Source organism: Bombus fervidus, chromosome 7 (genome assembly GCF_041682495.2).
Source record: "Bombus fervidus isolate BK054 chromosome 7, iyBomFerv1, whole genome shotgun sequence".
Lineage (NCBI taxonomy): Eukaryota > Metazoa > Arthropoda > Insecta > Hymenoptera > Apidae > Bombus > Bombus fervidus.
The window spans coordinates 9,893,231-9,900,311 of NC_091523.1; the positions used below are offsets into that span (position 1 = coordinate 9,893,231).

The window sequence follows — 7,081 nt, forward strand, 5'->3', positions numbered from 1 at the left end:
GGACTACGCAATAAGAATCTTCTCTTAATTTGATGTAGAACTCACGTCATGGGTATTATACGTTCCATTGGTATAAATGGGTTTTCCTATGAACTTTGACATTTACAATTATGCTTGCAATAAAGCCGATTCCAATCGACAATTCATAAATAAAGCAAAGAGTGAGCAACGTTATTGAGTGTATAAACACTCAATAACTACTATCTAATTTACAGCATGCATTACGAATAATCATCCGATATTATGCATTAGATTCGTTGAGAAATATGAGTTGTTACCAGCCAAAATAAAATGCTGCTTTTATCTATTGATAATTAGTAGATTGCAAATATTTACGCAAACTTATATTTTTATAAAACAAATGTGTTTCATCTATTAAATATATCTACTAAATATAACATTAGAATAAGTACTGATTCTTGGGTATTTTTCCGTATTATACGCATTCCGTGCGTTCATGTACTTTAGAAATTTTCATAAATGCATAAAAATTCGTAATCTTATAATTAGACTGATATTTTGTACGTGTCGTTGAAAATCTGCTCTCTGAGTTCAGAAAAATAGTGTTTGTTTCATTTACACGAAGAATACGAATTCTTATTATATCGATAATTTTTACGATCACCGAAATGTAAGAATGATGAAATTCTATTATTCATCAATACCAGTTTGACATTTCAAAGAAGTCTTAGAGGTCGACAAATTTTCCTCCAACTATAAATGGAATAATATAATGTTTTATTCTTAAAGCGTTTGAATTTTCGCACATTTGTTGCAATGACTGAATAATACGTGTTCGTGAAAATATACGCGATTTAATTAATTCGCAAAATCTCTCGGGTTTATTAAAATTATAATACATTTAAACATATACATATATAGATATACAATATATGTCGATGGAAAAAGAGTTGCGTGATTTAAAATTTTTGCAAAAATATTCCATATATAATTTCAAAGATAATATTTTATAATTCAAGATTAATGATTCATTAGGATAATATTATTGGTATACAATTCTAATTACCATCATTATGACATAATATATTCCCACAACATTTCAATATAGGTTATAATAAATTGTTTTGTAACTTATGCATAATAGCTTTTGAACCACGTATTTTATCATGTCTGTATCATAAACAGAGTATAATTTAAAATTCACAACTGCAATTTGTTATATAAACTAGCCTCAACTTCCTGGAGCTGCTTATTCATCGACTGATGAGTATCTTGACCGACACTTTTCAATTTTATTTTTAAATCACGAGATGGCTATAGTAACTACTGTTCAGGATAATCTGTTTTCTTCATAGAAGAATAATTCTTGACTTTTCTATTCTATTCTTTATAAACTTATTTATGAATTAATATCTATACCAGCATTAATTTGAAATATGATTAGTAAAAGGAAAGAAAATTAAAAGAAATACGATTAGTAAAGAAAAGGAAATTCTCTATATTGCAATATTTTGACGCGGATCATTTTTATTTTGTTTTTAGTCAATGTCAATGATGCAACATCATTAATTACATCATCATTGACTAAAGTATAGACATGATATTATTATATGGAACTTTATCTTTCACGTTCTGAAATACCGACGTGGAAGAAATCATATTTCTTACGCCCTCTATGATTTGCTACAGCGGAAATAGGAATTAAAATTAAATTTTATTACTCAACTATGTACAACATACAGGCAATAATATACAGTCACTATGATAAAAACTAAATATTTATCTACTTTACCTTACTTTGGAATTTGGTTAGGATGGAATTCTAATACATGATTATGCGTAGTAAAGTGGTACTTTCCAGTAATATTAATAGTTGATTCATTCTTGGACGGATTTAAATGTTACACTTTTATATTTTAATTTCAAATTTTACTAAGAGTATACTTAATATAGAGATATAGATATATATTATCATGAAACAGAAGATAAAATTACATATCACTTATGATAAGTATCATCCTTAGCATTAGAGTAATTTCAATTATAATTGCAATTTTTATAGTAAAGAAGTCGAAGAGTATCCGACTTCTCCACTACAAAATAATTAAACAAAGTCACTTTAATATTTGTTATTTATTTGAATATTTGTTTTATTTATTCGTGAATAAGTATGTATTATAGATGTAGTATAGATATTTCATCTTTACAAATACTTATTAAACACATTATTGATAAATAATTATGATAAAAACACTTTATGCCTTTCACCTACAGATACATATACTGTTACGCCGTATGAAGCGGCCAACAAGTCAGCCCTTACCACCTGACTGTCAACGGCCCTCATACTGTTATTTTGACCTATGACAGATCCAAGGACTCACCGTATAATCCAACGATAGTTTAATGGCTAACGTATATAGATGAGTCAATCGGTCTGCACTTAAAATACGGGACGTAGAGTCCCAAAAAGTACTTTACGTTTACAGCGGGTTATTCACCACGACCTGGAATTTATTACGTGCTGGTAATCACGTTAATCACGGATAAAACAGGTATTTGCTACAGGACTTCAAAACAATATCGTCAATTACCTAAGACGGTAAAAAGTCTCCTACAGTTTTATTCCATCTGAACTACCCCTATTATCCCAAAAGAAATACGGGGATCGACCTACTCGTGGTGTCGATTGATATAATCGTAACGGGAATTTACGACTCCCGTTGACGCGCCTCCTCGCGATCGCGTCTCCCTGCGACTGGCCGAAATTACATATACTAATTATCAACATTGTGTTATATCATATCAATTTTTGATACTATAATACTATTTCAATATTATACTCTCATATATTAGTCATTAACGTATTATTATTAAACGCAACGTGCAAGGAAATCTATCCTGAACTAATAAATATAACATAGACAAAAAATATTACTACTCACGAATATAATAAATACCCGCAGTCACTATGCTTGTCAAAAATTCTACGTAATACAACCAGTTACCCGTGTCGATTCGGACCTTTTATCCTACGACATGATTAGTTGACCAAAGGAACAAAAATGCATGAGACTTACGATTAGATGCGAAGAATGTAGTCATCGATATTGTTATGCCAAGGAACGACATTACGAGACCGTGATTAAATAAGAATCGTCGAATCCCATGGAAGAATTAAAGATTGAAAGAAATCTGTGACAAAGCATAATATACCATAAGTAATTTATTCTAAAAGATACTGTTAATTATTAGAAATATTTGAAATAATAAAAAATTAATCTGCATGAAACATACAATTTTAATGATTGTATTTAATTCAGGAATGAACAGTTTAAATTTGTTAAATTTTCAATCAGATTCTGTATTTTAATTAATAATAAAGTCAAGTACGAGAGATAAAATTAATTGGAATACAATATATAAAAATACAATATACAATATATATATCTTACATGCTTAATTTTGAAGTATCGCTACATCCTTTTCAAAGAACAGAAAAAAGTCGAAGCTTGACAAAGATCTATAACAAAGCATGTGAAAAATTATAATTTGTTCTTATAAACATATTGACAATACATACATGATATTACAAACATACTTACACTCTTCAGTTACAAGAGATGCTGTATCCTCTTGCGAGACCTGTCACTCTATTATCGAAACCGAATATTTAAAACAAAAAGATGTATTAAAAAAAGAAAAATAAAAAACTATTAACTCGTCCGTTTAAGTAACAATCGGCGAACAAACTGACTCTAATTTCGCGTATGATTATTACAATTAAATTTAATGAGAGCTATGTACTCTAAATAATACTGAAAATGGTATAACGAAGCAAACACTGACTCTACCGATCGCATTTCGCGCGATCACAAAGATTCTCTGAAAGTAAAATTGTATTAGTAGAAAGGGGTAGGGAGAAGTTAAAAGACAAGTAGAATATTTTACATATTCTTCTTATTTTCCCCCTCGAGCGTTTATTCAGAGATACTATCTTTTTAGTAGACAGCAACGCGTGTTATATGTGTGTTTATTACAGAATGCTTGCAAGAAACGTAAACATGCCCAAGGCGAGCGTGATAACAACAAACCCCACACAGTCTTCAGTCGGAACGTATCGGAACGTATCTGAACACGTCGTTAGATTCTTTCACAACAATAAAATTTTTTCGTATAAATTTGATACCGATATTAATAGAGAAAACTCGTGATTGAAATATAATAACACATAGAAGGCATTTCAATTTTTTGTGTACATATAATAAAAATTAAATGAATCGACATTAATTAATATTAACATTAATGTTAACTTTTAATAAAATACATAATTGTTTATAACTTAATCATGTTACATATTAATTGTATACCTGTTACACGTGAATCGATCAAAATACAATATAAGTGTATACGTACCTCTATCTCCGTTAAAAAAAGTTAAATATTACCAAACGTTCTGCATTGTCACCGTTAATTGTCATATTCGTTACATTCTCACGTCTATTCTTTCAAAGTTATCTCCGTACTTAACCAATGATCTGCATAAAACATAACCAAAGATTTAGGATTAATGTATAAAACTGAAGCAATTGTGTTAAAACGAAGAAATAATCAAACTCAAATTTAATTAAAAGCTTATAATACAAGCAATAAACGATATTAACATTGAAATAGGCGATCGACGACAAACGAATAGAGTCAGTACGAAGAACTATTGAATCTCGCTATAAATATACCCTATAATAAAGTACTAAATAAGAACGTATTAGTTAAACGAACCTGGTTATAGTCGATAGAAGACAATAGATTTGTAACAGAAATACTACTATGTCGTTTAAGTTAAAAGACGATGTATCTTAACGTCACGCTCTTCCACAGTACAATAACATTTCGCGCCAAAACATCGCCTAACTGACTTCTGATTGGCTGGTGCGAAACGACTTCTCATTGGTTTAACGCCGCGCACAAAATTGAAATATCGTATGCCGCGAAATTTGATTTAAACGACGAACGATGTATAGCAGTTACAGCGTAGATGCTTATAAGAAGTTTCTAAAGTTTGCTATCTCTTTCATATTTACACCGATAATATTAATCGAATTTAATTTATCGCTTCTTTATCATTATTATTATAATTAATTTATTACAGTGGATATAACATTTCTCTTTTATTAAATAAAATAATATAAGTAATTAAAATAATAAATTAATTAAAGTAATATTTAATATAATCATATATTATTACGAACTAAAGCAGACTTTAGCGAATGTATAAGATTTATATTCTGGGCCTTACTATTCAAGAAAAATACGTTTTATTTTACGAGTATAACGGGTAAATTATTTTAAGAAAAATAAAAAAGAAAACGATTGTATTTTAAAAATGCATACTACGAAATTTTAAATATAATTTATTACAAAATATATTTTATTCCATATTTAGATAAATTTATTTCATCTTAACCCGCTCCTCCATTTATCTATGAAAAGTGACACCACTGAATTCGATAGCCCCAGGCCCGAAAGATTTTAATTCGGCTCTGCTGATCGATCGCCTTTGGACAATGCGCATGCACCACCCGTTTCTGGGCGGGAAAATGTATATTTGAATTTGAAAAGATGAATAAACCCCGGCTGTCAAGAAGTGAAGGATTCACATAAAATTAAAATCGTGAACATTTTAAACTCTCAGCTTTGCGACTCAAACCGTCATGTTCATATCACAAAATATGGGCCTATTACTATTATATCAATTTATGACATATTATATGATTTTCGATTATAGTAAATACTCATGACACAATTATGAATTATATAGCAAATAATAAGAGTTAATTGCCTGCAATCGCGATTATATCTTTATATACATAATTAGGGAACTTATAACACTATTAGAAATTTATTGATTTTCAAAATTGTAGAGTATCAAATTCAAGGGAAAACGTTTGAGACTTTTTGGTAATAAAAACTAAAGAGATACTATATTTTGTCTGAATGATTGTAGTCCTCAAAATAAGTTCCATTTGTATTTTATAATTTCATTATTTTCTATATTTACTATTAGAAGCTGTAATAATTTATTAAAGTAAAGAATATATACAACTTTTCTGTATATTATAATATTTCTTTTAAATTGAATAGTAGAAAATTTAGTATAATAGTAGTAAATTTACAATGTTAATTATTTTTTGAATTTTTGCTTTGCATATTGCAATTCTGTTCGTTGCATAGTGTCGCTATCTCTCGCAGCTCGCAGTACTTTCTATAAAGTATTATAGAATTTTCCACGATTGCTCGAAAGATCTTGCTGATAGAAAAACTATATTAAAAAATTCTATTCTTCTAAATAAAAAATGGATAGAAATGAAAGTTTTATTATATTTTATTTAACATTTCACAAGTTTTATAAAAAAAGTTAGTCGGATTTCTTTTTATTTATTTTTCCACTCACTCTTATATTTTTTATTTTATATGTATTTTAAGACAAACTAATCTTCAAGTAACATCAGGAGTAAAATCAATGGCGCATTTTGTTTTTAATAAAGAGAATTTAAAATATTCCATTCAAACTGTTTAATAAGCAAATTAACTTGAAATGTGCTGTAATGACTTAAACGAGCTTAGAAAATTGAGCCATTTAAGCATGGGCCAGTTTTCTTGATATTTACAGAAAGCCATCATTGTTTCGTCTATTATCGGGCTAGTTGACGACGTCATCTAATTTAGTGTTGCAAACGAGATCATTGCTGCTGATCAACGCGCTAATGACAAAATTACTCTCTTTGTTCTACAAGATAAATGTCACTTTCAAGGTCTTTGCCAACGGTATCCCACAATTTTTCTCAACTAACCTTTTTTCTCATTTTTCTTACTACCTTATAACTTTTCCTTTCTACACGTTCTCCTTCCTGATTACATAAAAAAATTATATAATGATGTGTAATTCAAAATTCAAATAACAAAGTTGTTCAATACATTTAAGTTAAGAAAATGTATTTAATTTTACGAAACATACAATATACATTTCCTGTACAATCTTTTCTTTACTTCAAGAGTATTACAATATCTAACGATTAATTACTTTGTATTATTATATTAAATTCATTTTTGTTAAATTCGT

At 28.8% G+C, this 7,081-nt stretch overlaps 1 long non-coding RNA gene across 1 annotated transcript; it reads right to left on the reverse strand.

The window, feature by feature from the left end:
* Positions 1 to 2,979: 2,979 nt before the first annotated feature.
* LOC139989159 (uncharacterized) lies at positions 2,980 to 4,215 on the reverse strand. The gene is made up of 3 exons (XR_011800274.1): positions 3,567 to 4,215; positions 3,417 to 3,484; positions 2,980 to 3,156 (listed from the first exon to the last, which is right to left on the reverse strand). It is a non-coding gene; the product is annotated as an uncharacterized lncRNA (long non-coding RNA).
* Between the last annotated feature and the right edge of the window lie 2,866 nt (positions 4,216 to 7,081).